The sequence below is a fragment of the Phyllopteryx taeniolatus genome, chromosome 17, assembly GCF_024500385.1.
Source record: "Phyllopteryx taeniolatus isolate TA_2022b chromosome 17, UOR_Ptae_1.2, whole genome shotgun sequence".
Classification (NCBI taxonomy): domain Eukaryota; kingdom Metazoa; phylum Chordata; class Actinopteri; order Syngnathiformes; family Syngnathidae; genus Phyllopteryx; species Phyllopteryx taeniolatus.
In genome coordinates this window covers 13,165,933-13,187,032 of record NC_084518.1, presented here as the reverse complement: position 1 = coordinate 13,187,032, position 21,100 = coordinate 13,165,933, and positions in this window count along the sequence as shown.

The window sequence follows — 21,100 nt, the reverse complement described above, 5'->3', positions numbered from 1 at the left end:
TGTGTAAAATGTAAATAAATAGAGAACACAGTGATTTGCATATCCTTTTAAATCAAATTCCATTTGGATTCAGCCTGTTTATTCCATTTGAGGTGTTTATATGAAACATTTTTATTTGTTTTGGGCTTCTAGACCGATTATAATCATAATACAAGGCTCCAAGTAAAACCCCCTCGTGGTCTAACGGGCCTTTCAAAATTCACAGAGGAGGGGCAATAATTTCCAACGTACGTTCATTCACAATATATTTTAGCTCACATAAAACAATCTAGAGAAGATCATTAGTTTTAGTGGCTCACTAGAGAAACTCCATTTCCCCCTTCAAACTTGCCTTCAGACTGAAAAGTATCACTATTTTTAATCATCACAGCCACAGCATTGAGCCCCAGGCACTTGGTTAATGTTCTTAAAGGATACTTCTTCATGCTATTCTAATAACACCATACAGTCTGGGTCATCTTTTTTCATGGTTCATTTTCTCTTTCTAAGCTTCACAATAACACTTATCATCTTCCTAGTAATATGATTTTCAAATGAAATAAACTGTAGTAGACCCGTTTTTTTAACTGTAAATGCTTCGAAATTGGTCGACCAAGAAGATGCCGGTGTAAGAACTATGGCAAAACAAAATGAATCCACAATTTTTCTGGCTTTAACAAGTTATAGAGTTATTGAGAAGTTGTACAGTTTGTTGTCTCACCTTGTCAAATACAACTTCTTTGTCGCACCCCTTGATTCTGTTGAAGTGTTTGGATTGGTTCACTTAGCATGTGCAGTGTGAGCACAAAATGCTACAGGTTTACTATGCGTCATAGAACAACTGCAGAGACTCAGGGCGCTTATTCTCTTCAGGGTTGTGGGTAGCTAGAGCCACAGGGTAGTGTGTACCGTGTAATGGTCGCCATGCAGTCCAATTTCACACATTTCATTGGCTATGCCGTCACCAAATCTCATTCTGTTATTGGTAGATTTGACCTGGCTGATTAACTCAGACACTATGAGATAAAATTTAAAATGAACATTTCTGAAATTGCACAATATATACCTGAATTTATTGTAAAGCTTGTCATTCTACCAGTACGGTACATCCCCCAATAATTTTGCTACAGTATGTAATTTGTCCAATAACAGAATTAACACTTAAAACTGAAAATAAAGAGATTTAAACAGACTACAGGGGAAAAAGTACCCTAGAATGACTTACTCAAACACAAAAGCAGATATATCTATTTTTTGTGAATTTAGTAAAGTGAGTTTTTTTCTATTATTATTATTTCTGGTTTCCAAGTAAAACCTAATCATTTTTATTTTGGGTTTTCTAAGATATAATAAAGCAAATAAGAGGCTAATTTGGATAAACCCAACTAGGTCTTTCAAGTAGGTCTTTAATGTAATTTCATCACAAAAAAATGACAATTCTAGGAACATTTCTCTTAAAAAAGGCAATTCCACAATGTGCACATAACTATAAACTTACCCTGAAACAGTAAGTATAATGCTCTGTGAATGAAAAAATAACAGTTGACATATTTTACACTGACTTTCAAGCACAATCAAAGCCACATCAGCTGTCAGACATGTTTGAGGACGTACGTGACAAGTACGTGATGATGTACTGTAAATACATATGGGGTTGTGATTGGCTTCAATGGAGATGACCCTAGCTGCAGTAAAATGCGTCGACCTATGGCACTTGTCCATTTATAAAATAAAACTTTTATTTTCGACGTGTTGTTTGGTTTTACATGGTTGGGCAAGACCGAACGATAGCGTTTGCTGGTTTTTGTGCTTGAAATCGTCATAGCAACAACCAAAAAAAATATAATAATAAAAATTGTCTTTGATGTCGCGGATGAGGATGAGCTGTTATTTGGGCAAATAAGTACATGTCACACATTCTGTTTTGGAATGGTGCTTGCTGTTTCATGCAAATGTGTAGTTTAACACAGCCAGAGAGTGTAGGAGGTAGCTGTAAGTGAGGTGTAAACATCTTAAGACCACAGGGGTGATGTATTCAGGAACACAGTGATCTACACAAAGTACTAATGGACCTGTTGTGTGGATGTGAGTGGTTTCTTGCATCTTTGTTCTCATGGCCTTCTTTCTCACTTTGTGTTTTTGGTTGTCACTTTGAACCGCTTATGCTACAATATGCATGCCGTTTTCTGCCTGCTGAGAAAAAAAAATCTAGTTTCTTCACCCTTTTTTTCTCTACCCTTACAACAAAGAGCCGAAAAGTTTTTTTTTATGAACATGTCTTTGTGTGTGTGTTCCTCTCATTATCTTTTTATCTGCGCCTTCTCTTTCTTTGGCAAATCCTTCTGACTTTTCTTGTTTGGTTCTCACTCGGCTCTCTTTTCTGTTTCATCACATTTCCCTTCCAATCCTACCATTTTTTTAGTCTCCTGCGCCAGACCACATGTGTGTTGCCATGATTAAGGGAGCAGCTGTAGGCTACAACAATGTGACAAACTCATCTTGTCCATGGAGCTTCACTAGATTAAAATATTTTACCCATTTTTTCAAAGAATTAATAAAAATGTCTCATTCATACCACATGCAAACATCAGAAGTTCATTATATCCAGTGATGCACTGTATACATACGTGATATGTGTCATGATATGTGTTTTTGTTGACTTGGTTTTGATTAGGCGGCACGGTGGTCGACTGGTTAGAGCGTCAGCCTCACAGTTCTGAGGAGTGGGGTTCAATCCCCGGTCCCGCCTGTGTGGAGTTTGCATGTTCTCCCCGTGCCTGCGTGGGTTTTCTCCGGGCACTCCGGTTTCCTCCCACATCCCAAAAACATGCATTAATTGGGGACTCTAAATTGCCCGTAGGTGTGAATGTGAGTGCGAATGGTTGTTTGTTCCTGTGTGCCCTGTGATTGGCTGGCGACCAGTTCAGGGTGTACCCCGCCTCCTGCCCAATGATAGCTGGGATAGGCTCCAGAACGCCTGCGACCCTAGTGAGGAGAAGCGGCTCAGAAAACGGTTGGATGGTTTTGATAAAAAAAATTTCAGGTTTTCCTGTGTCACTTGTTCACCTCCTGTTTGCTCATTTGGTTTTTGTCTCCACCTGTTCTCTTCAGCCCTGTACCTTGTGTCAATCAATCAGCTCCCTCCAGCCACTCGTGTCTTGTCCAGGTGTGCCTCGTTGTCTCATCAATTTGTTTGTATTTAGTTCCCTGGGTTTATTCAGTCTGTGCCAAATCATTGTTGTTACTTCAGTCACAAATCATTTGTCGTGATATGTTGATGAGTTTATTCCTAGTGTTTCTTTGTTACTTAATTGTTGATTTTCTGGAACTCCCTTAATTTAGTATTTAGATTTTTTCATGATCCTTTTCTGCTTTTTCTGTTATTGTTGTTTTTTAAAATATATTTTTGCTTTGGGAATCCTGCCTTCTCACCTTGCCTCCCTGCTTCTCTTTGCTGGGGTCCTCCGTTTTTGCCATCACCACAAATCGTAACAAAATGTGAAGCATGAATGAATTAGATCCAATTTTGTATATCTTCATATATAATTGGGTCTTGAGCACCAGGCTTTGCAAGAACGCACTTGGAATTATGTTTCATATTGGTCCCACAAATTAGCAGCTTTTTTTAAAAAGCCTCAACGTGCCCAAAAATGTGCCAGTTATTACAAGCATGTGTATCCTGGTGAAAAAGTTTTGGTGTTGTGGACTCGGCAGCCCAATAGGCACTTATCCCCCAACATCAGTTTCACCAATCAAGACAAGGTTGCGTGGGCATTTTTATCATCATAGAATGTACAAAAAGTGTGAAAGACCCACACCTAAAACGGAAGAGGCAGTTGGCAATTTTGGTGCGAAGCAGCCATTTTGGATGTATTCCACGACTTGTACATGGACAAACTTCTAGTGGGAAATTCATCAAGTTCAAGATGGACAGTGTTTATTATCATATGAACAGTCAGAAACCATGTTTCTCCTGTCTGTAAAAGAGATAAAGATATAATTATACAAAAGTAAAACTAAAAACAATGGAGGCATAACAATACAAACTAAAGGAATACATCTAGGTTGTAAACCTGTATGGCAACTTTTCACAACTTGAAATTAGATTGTGTGGTCTATTGTACAACTTTAGCAGATTGTTTAGAGGTAGTATCAAAACATACTATGAGGCTACGTGTAAATGAGCCCCAGTCGGAAATCAGGTCTACTTTACGGATAGGTGATATAAATTGCAGAGCTTTTTTTTTTTTTTTTTTTACCTAAAATGTAGGCGGTGCATAGAATCTAAATTTTCACATCATTTCAATAATTTGCTATAAAAAAAGGGGGTGTGAGGGCTTTAATTTTCATCTTTCGAACACTAGCACCACTCATTTGTTTTCCAAATTCCTAACCATTATAAAGTTAATTTTCTTCCACCAATACCTGTTAATTAATGGCTAAATGTTTTTTTATTTGTCCAAAGTCCCCCAAATCTCTCAGAGAAGGCAAGAGCGGAGATGCCCATTGTAACCAAAGGTATTTCAAATACACAAGAGGATGAGGGCTGCTCTACCTAATAGTTTCATCAACCTTTTTAAAACATAACACTCTAAAGCAGCAGATATCATTGTTGGCCGATGTTGAGATCTTAAGAGCTGCTACAATCACAGAAAGTGAAGAATGAGATCATCACTTAGCAGCATGTGAGTAGCATGTGTGAAGGAAGAGAGGCACTGCTATGCCCACATTGTGGCATGACTGTACCAGGTGGGTCCCACAGCGGGCTCTTGCTGTGCACAAATGTTGTATGATGACATGTAAATCTCCATGTATGGATAATAACAGCAAGTTAAAAAAATAAATAAATAAAATAACAGCAGGCTGGACTGTCCATCTGTCAAAGCTGAGGAAATTAGTCACATTCGTCTAAAAATATATTGTGCCAGTGTATGTGAAATAGCTGTCCTGCCACCAGGCAATAAAAAGACAATACTTTCAGGTAATTTTTTTTGTTTATATATATATATATATATATATATATATATATATATATATATATATATATATATATATATATATATGGTCCAAATACTACACTTCATCACAATTTGTTTACACCTGTGGATCTGGATCTATATCATGATCGAAAATGATGATGTCATCCTTCAACCGGCATGTTTTCTTTAGAAAATCCATTCATGGCTTTTGGAATTATGTTCATAACATTACAGACAGGACAGCTCATGTGTTACATCCCAGAGTTGCATCAAACACAGTCTAGATTCAGTCTCGTTTGCTGTTTAAAGAAGATGATGCAACACCAGTGAAGTTCAGCTACATCCAGGCAGCATACCCGCCACTACCAGCTCATCAGAGGCAGGGGGTCCATGACGGCCATCACCTCTGTACTCACTGCCATCACGCCCCCAGCCATCATTGCGTTATGATGGCTCTCCATTATTGCTTACTGCCTATTTATATGGCGGTACCAGCCTCAGCCAGACGCGCACAACACTGTAATGAACTGAAGATCATCTGGCGAGCATGGTAATAATTACTTGGCAAGAACGAAAGAGCAATCTCCTGATTACTGTTTCTGTTTGTGTGCAAACAAACATTTGCCTCTATTATTTTATTCTTCTAATTTCAAAAATTGCTATTATGTAGGGGAAAGCATTCCAATTAGACCGTTAAAAACAATGTCCTTACAAAGGGGCTGGAATGCCACCAACCCGACATGGAGGAGCGTGAACCAGGAAGTATCATTAACAATGGCAACAGATTTGGAGAAGCAAGATAGTCCACATTATTGGCCTTAAGAAAATTGTTTGACGTTTCGCTACAAAAATGATTCGTGGTGAATGCCTAAAAACCACCAGCCTCTGATAAACACATACAAGTAAGGTGTATTTTTTTTTAGTCGTTATCATTAGCTAATTTAACATTTGTATTACTTACTTCACAACATTAGTAAAGCTATGGGATCACGTTGTTTTGATGTCATAAAAGTTAAGTTGGGTAGTTCTTGTGACATGTAATCTGATTTTTTTCTTCTTCTCAGTATGAGCACTGTGTAAATTAATAAAGAAGGAAATTATTTTGTGTGAGATTTTTTTTTTTTTGCCGTTATCAAAACAAGTATTGGATTTAATTAACACTAAAAAATCATTTTTAGAGTCATTCTATTTCAGTTAGTTCATTTCAGTCTGTACTTTTTTTTTTTTTTTTTTTTTTTACAGTTGAATCAGAACTTTTACCAGAGTATTTTTGTACACAAGTATCTGTACATCTGTGTACTTAAGTACAGAGTGTGAATACTTTTTCCACCTCTGAAAGCAGGTACTACCAGGTATTGCACATGAATATTATCGAGTATCTCTTAAACCGGGATGACAGGCTAATATCATATGGCTGATGTGGGTCGTTCATTGGTCAACCAGATTTGTTATTTCTCTTCCTCTATACTTTTTGCAGAAGTATTGGAAGCGTCAGGAACTGCAACCATATTTATTTGACCGCACTACGACACCGGTTCACATGAATTTTAATCAATACTGCATTTTCGCTATCGACCTCCTACCCATGTCGATAAAAGAGGACAGTAGCTGCTGGCTGGTGATCAAGTCATTGAAACGGTGTATGGATCTGCATGTTGGAAAATGGAGAATCTACAGTTTGATCTGATAAAGGCCTGTGTGACTTTGAAAGGCCAATAGAATTGATATGGTAAGGAGACCCATGCAGCTTTCTAAAAATGTTAAGCCTCGCTTTAGGCTATTTTAGGAACTGTTAAATTGAATGAAGAGTTTTATATGGCAAATAGATGTTAATAAATGTTTTATATTTTAACACTGCAGAACGAATGCCGGGATTTGTCCGATTTTAAAATGCTGCAGAGGCTCTGTGGAGGCAGCATGTAACGTGTGCTGCAATGTGTATCATCGTGCAACTCAACAATATGTTGCTGTCATGGAGATCAGGATAAAAGCCTTTTTAAAAATCACCGTGTGCAGCTCTCAGTAACTCGGCAGCAAGTAAATGAATGTGTTCTTTTGGAGTTTAATCTAGCTTTAAATATTTACTGTTCCTCCCCGTACTTCACCTTGATGAACTTGTGGCCAGGGTTTCCTGTCAAGTCATTACAAGAGATTCAAAGGCGTGCATCAATCTCAGAGTTAGGAAAGTTTTTCAAACATGAAACACAAAACTTCCGGGAGAAGATCCAGACGGCAGTGAGATTTTAAAATGAAGACATGAATTTATCATAGATTAAATGTGATCAAATACCACAGCACCCAGTAACTAGTGCGAATAGATATTAATACATAAAGTTGGGGCCAAACTATGTAAAATATATACTCTTTCTTCAACTAAGATCCATCGCCTTCAAACAGCATTTTCATTAGCCCAACCTGTTTGGTGACTGAGTAACAGCAAGAATAGCAAAAGTGCAATGCCCTCAGCAGGTATGTATGAAAACAGATATTCACCAGTCTGACTGGGAAAAAAAACATATTTGTGGGTAGATCTGCTCTACATATTGAAAACAAATACAAGATGAAAAGAATCATACTAAAACGTGCTTTTGCATTAAAAACACCTTGCCGCTTTCATAAAGCAATTAAAACTAACAAAACGATGATGTAGTGCAGTCCTTCAGAATGTCAAACAATATTAAACATGAAATAAATACTTACTATAGATACAGTAATATGATGGTGTCAATCAGAACAGAGCATTACATCCACCAAGGGAGTTCTCTTTTGTATTAAGGTTGTTGGTTTGTTTGTTAACAAGATTATGAAAAAGCGCACAACTGATTTACACGTAATTTTGCATAATACATTTACATTGCATTATAATTATACATAATCCACCTCTTAATACCACCACTATCAAGGGGCAAATTCAGAAATCATCAATACTATACAGCACACAATATAAAATCATGCTAATGCGCCATCATCTGGTGAAGTTCAGAATTAATGTTAGTCTAATAATGTGACAAAAACATTGAAATTAAAATGCATCCAACTCACCAGCAATGCTGAATAATTTAACGTATCAATGTGTGCAGATCGTGACTAACATGTTTTGCTCGTCAAAGTTGGCTCTGACACATTTTGCTCTGGCCAACCAATCAGAGGATGTAAAAATGTTCACACCATCAAGGGCCAGCGCATTGGAACTGTGAGGACACATTTAAAATCTAATTGATTAAAAAAAAAAAGAATAATAATAATAATATAGTGTAAATACACCGGCCTTCACAACTAATTCAGACGTCCCTGGGCAGATTAGATTATCATGGCAGCACATAGAGGCTAAAATCTGATTGGACAAAAATTATAACATCCACATAAAAGTATTGGAAGCAGTGCATCCCAGAGAAATACTTTGAAATAAAGGGAATAGACTGTTGGGAATATATTAATACAATTTCAGAGCACAAATATTAGAATTTGGTTGTACTGTAAATGTAGGTCAGTGTGAAACTGATTAGGCCAGCAGAGAAGACCTTGCTGGCTCTGATTGGCCACCACTGATCTGAAGTAACCCTCCATGAACCAGGATGTAGTCTGCTAATGGACAAACAACCATAAATATGGCAACCACAATGTTTTTTGCTTGGATAGAACTGTTACCCCTGCCCCTAAACATAAATGGATGGACAAACACAAATGGAACTATTGCCCCCACCCCAGAATCAAAAATGGTACAATCTTGTTGTCTGCTCAGGAAGGGGCCTGCTGAAACTTACGAATGGACGAACAATCAAAAAACTGACATCAATGGTTAAAACCTATCATCTGTGCTATAATGAGTCCCACTGTAGTTGCTTTTGTAAAAGCTTATTTTGTTGTCATATTTTGTCTAATTACCAGATGTAATGTTGTGGCTATGTTACAACCATGAACAAGGGGGAAATAACAATAAAGATGCAGAGGCAAGCAATTTTCTGGTAATTTAACTGACAATGAATGCAGGATCCAAGTTCTTGATAGTAACTGCAGTACACAAAATTGCATTTTTTCACATCCCACTCTGTTTAGCTTACGTGCAGTAACGTGAGTAAAAATGAACACTGCAGGTGTAACTAATCAAACACAGTAGGTTCAAAAGACAAACCATCTGTCGGGTACATATAATTTGAAACCTTTTGGTGCTTCTACATCTTCTTTTAACTCATGGTGTAAACGTCCTATTTATGAGGGTGTGAAACATCACGATGGTTTCCCATTATTCTCTGACAAGCGTGGCTATAGCTCAGATCACACACCAGATGGGAAAACAATGCAGAAATGTTGAAGCGTTGCGGCAAAGTCTTTCATGTAGAAGCAAGACAAAAGCCTCCCGCCTCGAATCATTCTTGAGCGCGAATTGGAAAATGATGTTGTGTTTGTTCGTTGGGATGCCAGGGGAGTCTGGAATGAGGGAGGAAAGCTTTCAACGAGACACGGGGCTTCACAGTAAATCCCCTGCTTGAATTGTCAGAAAATTGAATCAGAGCCAACAGTTGCGGACTAGCGGCGGAATATTCCTAGAGCGTGATGCCTTTCCAGCGGCATTTAAAATGCAAAGGGGGCCATAGGTGCACTTCTCTGAGGGCTAAGGTGGAGAGTTACTTAAGGGATCTATGGGTTTTAATGGGATCTGTCATATCCATCCCTTGTTGTTTATCCATGCAGTGGCAGAACTGTCTTATCCGTGCCAACAGCAAAACACTTCTTGGAAGCACGTTACAGCAGATGTTTTAGTTTGAACAAAATATAGTTTTGTCATTCATAATTCTACATGTTTTGTGTTTATGGAAAGAGAGTGGGCGGCACGGTGGCCGACTGGTTAGAGCGTCAGCCTCACAGTTCTGAGGAGCGGGGTTCAATCCCCGGTCCCGCCTGTGTGGAGTTTACATGTTCTCCCCGTGCCTGCGTGGGTTTTCTCCGGGCACTCTGGTTTCCTCCCACATCCCAAAAACATGCATTAATTGGGGAGTCTAAATTGCCCGTAGGTGTGAATGTGAGTGCGAATGTTGTTTGTTTGTATGTGCCCTGCGATTGGCTGGCAACCAGTTTAGGGTGTACCCCGCCTCCTGCCCGATGATAGCTGGGATAGGCTCCAGCACGTCCGCGGCCCTAGTGAGGAGAAGCGGCTCAGAAAATGGATGGATGGAAAGAGAGTGAATGGTTGATGTTTTATTTTTTACAGATATAGGGCTTTATTTTCGTGGACTGCGTCAGAGCACAAAAACTGCTGTATCTTCAGTTTCGTGCTCGCTGTGCGTGTTTCCCAAGTTGGACGTATTGGTGCAGCGCGGGTGTGCCCTTGGAGATGTGCCTGGCAGAGTGACAATTTGGTGTCAGAAAGTTGGTCTAAACTTACACCTGCTCATACAACGACTAATTGGAACACTGGCCACCATTTGAGGAAATACTGTTTCACAGAATATATCTAGACTCATCTATACTTTATAGTGAGCATCATTCTATAAAATAAATTAAAAAAAATAATATACTGACATTTCAATTCCTTTTCTGCTCCACTTACTATGCAGGGTCAAATTAAGGGGTTCATGCTTCAAGGACGTTATGATGAAGTATCGCATGCATAATAATGAAGTAAATCAATTAATTTGCTGACATTTTTCAGAATTTCTTCCAATGAGGTGAAACATCTTTTTTCTGACCAGTAATAATGAATTAGGATGACATCGGAGTAGGTCAGACAGGGTCTTATTTTGAATTGTCACAAAGTTTGATTGAAACAAAAGGTCACCTTCTACTTTCCGTGCTTCAAGTCAAGTTCAAGATCGCCACATTTATTGGATGCTAAATCAAACACCCCCGTGCCCAGACTTGCTACCGTGATTTGCACAAGGCCACAAGATTTACAATTAGTCCAATCCAACTCTACATCTTCCTACTTTTTTCTTGGTTCAAACTTCAGCACTCTCTCTTCTCCTTGAAGGATTTTATGTCACTGCTGGTGTGTCCTTACATTTAAACTCAGTTTAATTAGAGTTGCCCCGGAGTACTTTCTCCTCTGCAAAAAAAAAGATTTTTTTTGTAAAAAGCCAAACAAAAAAAAACAAAACAATACTTTGCAACAGTCAAATACAGTTTGTGGACAAAGGTATTGGGCATATTTGTGTTTATGAAAAGATCTAAGGACCAAAATCTACTACAGTACTATGAGCTACTCTCTCGCTACTCTCTACTCAAATCAGGGAGCTAATTATATCATGTAACTATTTCTGTATGTTGAGGGATGGGAGGTAGCTGTAGTGACAACACAAGCTAAAACAAAACATGTCTTGGAGACTTTAATTAAGGCACATGTGGTAAAGAAATTCATCTATCCCTTAAAACATGGAGCTCTGCTGAATTAATGAGCGACTAAATTTTTCCCTAATTAGATTGTTCTACCCCAAAGGGCTTTACTAGAGAGAGTTACAAACGCTAACAAACTGCTATGATGCAGTAGGATTTTCTATTTTTTAACATTCAGCATCCCAGTGCATGATCAAGCACATTGGCCAGTTGTATTACTGTAAATTATGCCTCAGAGTCTTTTCTCCAATTATAAGATAATCATAATCATCTTTATTTGCCAAATATGTCCAAAAAACACACAAGGAATTTGTCTCCAGTAGTTGGAGCCGCTCTTGTACGACAACAGACAGTCACTTGACAGAGAACACTTTTGAGACATAAAGACATTGACAAAAACAGTCACTGAGCAATAAAGGGTTGCTAGTTATCTGGTAATGCCGGTAAATTATTTTTTTTTTTTTTGACAATTGTGCAAAAAGATGCAGAGTCCTCTAGCACTTAGAGCAGTTCGAATGACTAATATTGCAATAGTCTGGTGCAATGACCATTGTGCAAAGGGCGCCGAGACTTCAAGGAGTGTATGCAGTTTAAAGTGACGAGTAGTGTGATAATCTGGGACAATGTTGATTGTGCAAATGTTGCAGATACTCCTCAATCAGTGTGCAAATGGAGCAGATGCTACTCTGGCATGAGTGGCCAGTATTGGTCAACAACAGATATGCAAATAGTGCAGCGTGGCGAGACTACTACAGTGAATGCACGAGTAATATATAATTGGCCCGACAGAAATAAACTCAAGACAAAAAATTGCCAGCATGTTGTAATGGAATTGTAGGTTAGGTGTTTAAGAAGTTGATTGCAAGAGGGAAGAAGCTGTTGGAATATCTGCTAGTTCTAGTTTGCATTGATCGGTAGCGCCTACCTGAGGGAAGGAGCTGGAAGAGCTGGTGACCGGGATGTGGAGGGTCCGAGAGGATTTTGCATGCTCTTGTCTTAGTTCTGGCAGCGTGCAAGTCCTCAAAAACAGGATTAAACAATTTCATGACAGGTGGGCACTGTGACCGTAAACATAAAATCTAATCTTTGATGATGTTGAGGTGTCCAAATATAAACAACCTGCTAAAAATGAGTTTTAGGGCATTTTATGGACAAGTCAGGGCCTGCAAAGCCAGATTCAAGTAACATTGTACATTTTGTTATGTGAGTTATCAGAGGTTTACTCTTCACAGTATTATGTTTCAGATGGGACCTTAAGGAGAAGAAAAACGTCATCTTGACCTATTTTCAGCCTCAAGGATCAAGTTCAACACTGGAGGGCGTGAAGGGTTCTTTAGCAGTAATTAGTCATCCAGCACCACGACATCACCAAAGCTATTTTGCTTCAATTCAGTGAAGGGTTCTCTGAGAAAGTGCAAATTTTGTTGTCGCAATTGTGAGTTCAGGATGAAGTCAAAATAGGGTGTGATTCTCTAACTGTAAATTCAGCATTGGCAGATCCTGGATTTTGTTACTTTGCTGCCTCTTTCCAGGTCTTTCTGCTTCTACAGTATCAGTTTCCTTTTCGGGGTGGCAGTGACTCAGCCGGTACGGACTTGAGGACGGAAAAGCGTCTGGTTTTTGACACCTTAGGCCTGATCCCAAATAGTTGATGCTAAATTGCGTGTTCACTCTAACAGATTGGGCATGTTGGTGGGCATGTTGTGCGTGATCTATTAAGACTGCAATCTTTTATTAAGGTCCCAATTGTTGCAACTTTCGGCTTGCCCCATCAGGGTTTTATACAGCGAGTCAGCTAGCATATTTTTGTTTGGCACAGTTTTTATGCTGGATGCCTTTCCTGACACAACCCACCCATGTTTTCTCCTGGTCTGCCACCAGCTGTGGCTGAGTATTGGGGCTACTGCCTGGAAATCAAACACGTGTCATCTGGATGTGAGCAGCAGCATGTACTACACCACCAGTGCTTACTCAGATCCCAATTAACAGGTGCTAAATCACATGCACACACACTCTAGCATGATGCGCATGATATTGGCACCAGGTGTAGAAGTTGGGGAGACCGCCATATTTAAAGGACGGTTCTGCGCTGGTAGCGCTGATGGTTTTCATCATGGAACATTTGGGAAAGTGCCACAAGCACAAAATAAAGTTTAAAATGATGGAATTGGAAGTGTTAGTGGAAGACAAACAAACATATTACTGATAAAAGATAATAAAAGATCATTCCGGGGACTGCAGCAACTGTATAAAAGCCATGTTTTATTTGATTTAACTGATTCAGAGTGTGTGGCAATTAAATGTATGTGGCCATCCGGCACAACAAAAATTGCTCTGGGAGGGGCCAGCACCAAATGTCACTGTGCGCTGAATTTACCAAAATGCAAGGAAATGCAGAGTTCAAAGGAGTTTTGTCATACTGTAGGTAATATGGCCATGACTCCTAGGTGTGACGGGCTCCAAGTTAGCCCTCAGATATTTCAGAAGCTCCAAAATTGCATTGCGAAACAGATGACCCGTTGTGATAATTTTTGTTTCTGGCTTTTCAAGAGTGGAAAGTTCTCTTCCTAGCTTCTCATTTTGCCTGCACATTCTAGTTTGCACCTGCCTTTCAGACACCCTATTTAAAGACGCAAAATCAGCCTTCACAATTCATCCCGGGGTTTAAAAACATAAATTCATTTATCCGCATATAGTCCTCCCAGAACATGCAAAATAAATCCTGTGGCAATATTGCTCATTTGGCAGATGCAATCCAGGGTGCACCCGGTCTGTTTGTAGGAGCAATCAAGTTTGCACCCGTTTTTTTCCCCCCGTGCAAACCTTCAGTAAATCAGACCCCTGACATTGACTAGTTCAAATCAGGTTTAATACTCCAAATTATTCTTTATAATTATTATTTTTTTTTTTTAATTTGTACATGCAGAAACAGATATTCTACACATAATGAATGTCTGTCCTTCAGCTGTTCACGGATTGAGTGCAACTGTAAAGGTGTAATGAGCAAAAAAGGTCAATGAACGTGAGCGAAACAAAGAACAGATGGCATGAATGAACGAGAGAACGGCTGGCGGCAGATGGAATGGTTCAGAATGGGAGAACGATGACGAGCAGGCATTGGTGAAGGGAATAGAATGATTGTAGCAAAGGAAAGGTCGGTGTGGGCTGTACTATCAATGTATAATTGCCTTTGTGTTAAATTGCAATTCCAGTGGACTGCCGGTGGCCCCATTATGGCTGACCTTCAGATGATGGACGAAGGAAAATGGGGAGAGAAACAGTGGTGGCAAGTTTGGTATCTGTATGTCTCCCTATATAGTAGCGTATGTTTAAGACTGAGGAAATAGTCAAATTTTTTTAATTTTGTCAAAATTTTACAAGGCTCTGTGTACAAATACAATCTTTCGTGGCACTTATGGTGCACAGTGTAGAGGTTTAACAGAATAAACGTGGTGTTTAACCTCCACAATAACTGGCAAGTCTCACGTTTTCTGACAAAATTGTCAGAGGTTTACTGAAACACTCTTGTACACACACGTCACGCATTGGAATACATGTGTGCACACATACGCACGCACACACATACCTACACACACACACTAACACACACAGGCTCTCATACATGATTGTGTAACCTTTATTTTAATTTCCATTTCAATTCGATGTAACATAAATTTTAAACTTTGCATATGTAATGTGAAATTTGGAATCAAGATGAATTGAATATAATTACAAAATATTTTCTTTTCCTGTTGTTCTGTTGTGGCGGTGTACACAACAGTGTAACCTCATATTCTGAAAGCTGCTTTAACAGGAGACAAACCTGGAAGTTCTATTCCTGTTGAAAAAGTAATATTATTTTCTAACAATGGAATACCAACCCTGGCGACAGGTGTGCTGTGGAATTAAACTTTTCAAACATTTTAGTTACATGGAACGAGTTGATTTGTATTGCAACTGCAGAATGTATGTATCAAGCTTGTGCGGCCAAATTATGTTATATCAATCAGCTGTAGTGATCCTAGTCAGAAAATTCTACATGAATTCCCTTTAAATCTGTTGCTTAAAATTTTTGAATATATTTAAAATGTTTTGCTTTGTAGGCATAAATACTAGGGTTGTGAAAGAAAATCAGCTAACTAAGCTAAGTCGACCACAAAAATTGGTCAACGCAGTGATTTCTGCCTTGAGGCAATAGAAAGTATTAATAAAAGCATATTGGTGTCGCCTGGAATCAATTTGTGCCGCCCGCAACCATTTGGCCACTATCTAATTTACCGCATGGACATTTGTTGCAGACGGACACACTGTTGGGCCAGTGTAAAAGCATTGCCAAAAACAACAGGAGCGTCTGTCAGTGATTTTTAAGACACTATTAGATGTGTAATGTTCAAATAGATGAGCTGAGTGGTAGTTAGCCTTTTTTTTTAAATTACCTAAAATGGTGATCAGTAGCGTGCTAATGCTAGTTGTGAATGCTAACCGTTGAGCAAAGGCTGATTTTCCTCAAATTCTGTACACTTTATATCATACACTCAGTACCAACATATGCAGTGTTAGGGGATAAGTCCAGCCCTCATAAATGAGGATAAAATGCAAAAAATATTTGTAGCAATACTTTATTTTTGGGGGGGCAGTGGGGCGAAAAAAAAAAATACATAGACCACAAATGTTTCTTTTTGCATATATAAAACACGCCAAAATTTGTCTTACAGCTCCAGATACATTGCCGCTCCAGTGAAGACAGAAAAAAGGGAGAGCCGCTGTCACTGATACTCTTCCAACTGTGTATTGAACGGGAAAACAGTCAAACACACAAGCAAAATAAAAACATTATGAAGTAACCACGTAGTAAACAGCCAACCCGATGACCTGACTTCACTTACGAGGCCACACACATAAATGTATATGTGTGGGACTTCTGGCTTAATGAATTAATTAAACCATTTTTATTTATTTTTTTTTACATTATCTTTCATTATATTTGTATATGTATATTTAACAATATCCATCCATCCATTTTCTGAGCCGCTTCTCCTCACTAGGGTCGCGGGCGTGCTGGAGCCTATCCCAGCTGTCATCGGGCAGGAGGCGGGGTACACCCTGAACTGGTTGCCAACCAATCGCAGGGCACGTCGAAACAAACAACCATTCGCACTCACAGTCATGCCTACGGGCAATTTAGAGTCTCCAATGAATGCATGTTTTTGGGATGTGGGAGGAAACCGGAGTGCCCGGAGAAAACCCACGCAGGCACGGGGAGAACATGCAAACTCCACACAGGCGGGGCCGGGGATTGAACCCGGGTCCTCAGAACTGTGAGGCTGACGCTCTAACCAGTCGCCACCGTGCCGCCGCTATTTAACAATATGTACAGTTTTATTTTCCTTCATTCAAAACATAAAGGTTTGTAATTTATGTACACATTTTTCATGATCTTGCCTTGAGATTAAAAAAAAAAAAAAAAAAAAAAGGGTGCAGGTGCATTTTCCATATGAGGTGTAATACGTATAAGCACAACACATGTGCACTTCTATATCAACTGAGTGCATTTCACTCACCTGATATCTCCAGCTGCTACAACGGGGTCGTCGGTATAACCGCTGAAGGACATTTCAAGTCAGAACAGTGTCTTGCCTGCAGTCAGCGGTGGCATTGGGGTCTCATTACCCTTGATACATGGGTCCTAATAAGATGGCACCAACAGTGCACCACCTGAGTAAATCAGGACCAAATTAAAGCTAGCCAACACACACACACACAAATTGTGTTATTTTGGAGTCAATTAAATAGCATTGTCCTTGAGTTAAATATTCTCATCAGAACTCAATCATGTTAAGAGACAATTACCGTCTTGGGAAAAAAAACACTATTTTCTTTTTATTGAATTTTTTTTTTTTTTTTTTAAATGATGAGGTCCAGACTGCCCCACTGTCAAGGTGTGGAATATTTTAGAGGAGAAACACTGAAAGTCACACAGCAAAGTCACAGATGTTTATAGAGAACAGTGTCACCTACTGGCATACCTTGAATATATTTATTTAATACGACGCGTGGGGACTTCAGTCGCTGACCTATTAAGAAAAAAAGGATTAGGGACACTGTTATTTTAGTGATTTCCCACTATGCTTTATTGTAACATCAAGTGTAATGTCACCTTTAAACTCCACAAATATGAAATAAGCATGATATTACCAAAGCCTCTGTGTTGTTGCATGCTTGTAGGGAGGAATTAGACTCAAATTTGCCCTGATTTTTGACTAGGATTTGTACTTTAATGGTGTAATATGGATCTATAATTAGGCAAAAACACTGAGGGCAGTTTTGAGTTTTTGCTCGGTCATTCTTGTTTTGCGTGTGAACACCACATTTTATTTATATTATCTCCATTGGATTTTGTTCATTATAAACCATCCACAAAGCTAGAATTTGACAATTACTCTTTGAGGCAGAGCCCGAGGCAGGCGTCACATTAATTCACATTATCACAGTTAATCACATTTCTCACAGACCAATAAATAGAAGTGTAACATGCAAACTTTTAAGCCCACAGCCCTGAGGTGCTGATTATTCAGCTCTGTTGATGTGTTAGGGATTGTTACTTTTTATAAGGCACCATTTCTCCAAAAATAAAATAATGGCAATGCAGTTGAACCTCCTATGTTTTTCAGATTAAGAATACAATTTATTTTATAAATGGAAATGGACAGAAACAGTTCTAGAAAAGGGCCATTATCCACCATAAAACGTTGAATAACTCTACTTGAGAGGGAAGTGGAAAATAACGGAGACATATTTATACAGTAGTCCACAATAGCACTTGCTATATTCTTTGCATTGCATCAAATCATAGAGTTGTGTATCTTCTCGTGCTCAGCGATGGAGATGCACATTCCGAGGATGGCAAGGTATTAAGTAACAGTTTTACATCTTTACTCTCTTGCAGGTGTAAAAACATTTCCCGTTTTTAGCAGTAAAACATAAAAAGCGTGAGGGATGAAATGATGAATTTGCAGAAAGAGGATTCTGCTTTAAGGTGACTTGCCTCTTATAAAAATGTACAGCAATTCATTTTTTAAAATTTTTCATTCATCAAGTGTAAACATTTTTTTTATTAGGAAAACAAACAATAAATCAAATTGTACTCACATGTGATGACAAGAGACTGATGTGAAGAAAACTGCTTGGAAGATGAGTCGCCTGATATAAAAACATACAAATATTAATTTTCATATAAATCATACAAATATGAAAAGAAGTTAACCACTGTTCAAACTGAAAAAAAAAAGTGTGTATTCCACCCTCTCTTTGATGAATGACAAACACAGTTAAAAATGTTTTAATAATTCTTAGAAAGTGAGTAACCTCTTATAAAAATGTCACAAAGATCACTGCACATTGGTGTGAATGGTTGTCAGTTTTCCATTGGGATCGGCTTCAGCTCACCTGCGACCCTGAAAAGGACCATAGATAATGCACCAAAAGCACCATAGATAATGGATCGATGGATTATCCCAAAAAGAACTCAGAGATACATATTATGTTACGTTATACAAAGCCAACAGTGAAGGCAGTAAAACACATAAAAGCGCTTTCTTTTGTTAATTCATCTGCATATCTTTTGACATGTAAGCCTTTGGGGCTGTATTTCATCCTCTTCTGGTTGGCAAATGAAATAACTCTCTTTCATTGACTTGTGTCTTATGCAGTGGACCACCTCATTTCTGTATTTTATATCTTCTCTTCCTTATCATGGACCACCTCTGGAACACGTGCAGTCGACACACTCGCAGCTACCTGCATGACGACATAGATAAGGCAAACTGCTGTTCAGAGTTATAGAGCGTGATATTAAATTGCCCATTTCATTTCCCCCCCCCCATTTTTTTTCTGCAGAGAATCGTGCACACAGACAATGTATTATCTCCTAAATTATTATGTCTATGCAGCATTTCCTCAAACACACAGTGCAGGCAATCGTTTTTGATGGAGCAGTAGTATCTTTTCTTGTGTGCACAGAGTAAATGCAATTGCACGGCTACAGTACATGTATGTATACAAGGTCAAGAGTTTATCAAATATCAAACGTCTCGCATCATCGAGCCCTAATGGTCAAGCACTGTATACTCTGTGCAGAAGCCTGGAACAAGACAATTCCAAAAGGTCAGCCAGTTTGGCATAAACAGATATGAACCAGTGGTGTGTTTAGACTAGCACACGAGGCAGCAGACAAGCAGATAAAAAGAATGCACAGTGTCAATCTCAACCTGTCAGTCTTGAGCACGTTTGTTTATTGATGTTTTCGAGGACCGTCTAAAGTGGGGTACACACTTACCGATAACTGGGATGACTTTGAGCACCCACCCTTTCAATCAAACTCAGGAAAGGCCTGAATGGCTCCAAAAGATATCCTTGCTGATTATCCCGCGGTGTGTTGAGAGCAATTTTTCATCCCCATCCGCTCAGAAAACGGTCAGTACCGACAATCAAAAAATGTAATTGTTAAATATTCACAATCGCAATGCCTTATGTGTGCGGTCAACACTAAGGTTGGCCAAACCACGGATTCCATGATTGTGACGTGATTAGGAACGATAGCCAATTAGGAAGTCACCTGATGCTTGCGCTGTTACCAGAGACAAAAGCAGGAGCAAATGATTTTGTTGAACATTTGTATAACGTGTCCCCCAAGTCATTCACCACAATGAAATGACAAGAAGAGTTTGCCATTCCGTTACCAGATAAGCTAACAGTTAGCCCAGCTTTTTTATATTTCTACTCCTACGACTCTTTCTCCTTCTGAGTATTTTCTAGCAGTCTGCACACCCTGCGGCACCATGCTGCCTCCCACAGGTCAGTCTCGGTCAGGGTTATAATAGTTTTGGATTTTACATTATAGTTAGTTTTGATTTCCTTTTGGCTTTTCTTTTTCAAATTCAGTTATTTTGTCTTAGTTTTTAGAGCAGGTTTGTTAGATTTGATTAGTTTTTATTTTTTCAAATATGCTTAATTTAGTTTAGTTTGTATTAGTTACAGAATTAGTTTTATTTAATTTTTTTAATTCGGGGTATTTGTCAAGTGTGAGATTGTATTGCGTGATTAAAAAACGTACTAAATTAGTAAGAGATGACAATCCATCCACAAATCAAATACAGGTACTGTATAAGAGTCCACAGAATTTGAATTGTAATAAGTGCAGTGCATAATACGGCTTCTAAAGTTAGATTAGATCAACCAGTGTGCCGGGGCACATTAGTGTGCTGTGAGCGCCCTTCGGGTGTGCCGTGGGAAATAATAACATTTTACGGAATTGCTCAAAAAAAAAATTATTTACAAGAAATAATCTTTATTCATCTATTAATGCCAGTGAGGCATAGTGACAGACAGAACAAATAAATGCTCTTCTATTTTTCTTTTGTTTGTTGGTGTGCCGTGAGATTTTTCAATTGTAAAATATGTGCCTTGGCTCCATAAAGGTTGGAAATCACTAGATTAGATGCATCACAACGTACAGTAAAAACATTCATGAGACACATGCTGTAGTATTTATGGTTTTTTGTATGTGTTAATATGTTTAACTTTAAAAAAGTGCTTATTTGGAATGTGTTTCATCCCTTGTTGCTAAATAGAAAACCTCTCAAGTCGACTTTCGGATTTGTGACTGTTAGACAGACAGATAGATAGAAAGTGAAACTGTATCTCCAGTAAAATGGCATCCAGTCTATTTGTGTTGCTGTTATTGTTGAGTCCATGATTTTAAGCTGTGACTAAGCTGTTCAAGTTTTCCAAGTAGTCAAATAGTGCTATGAAAA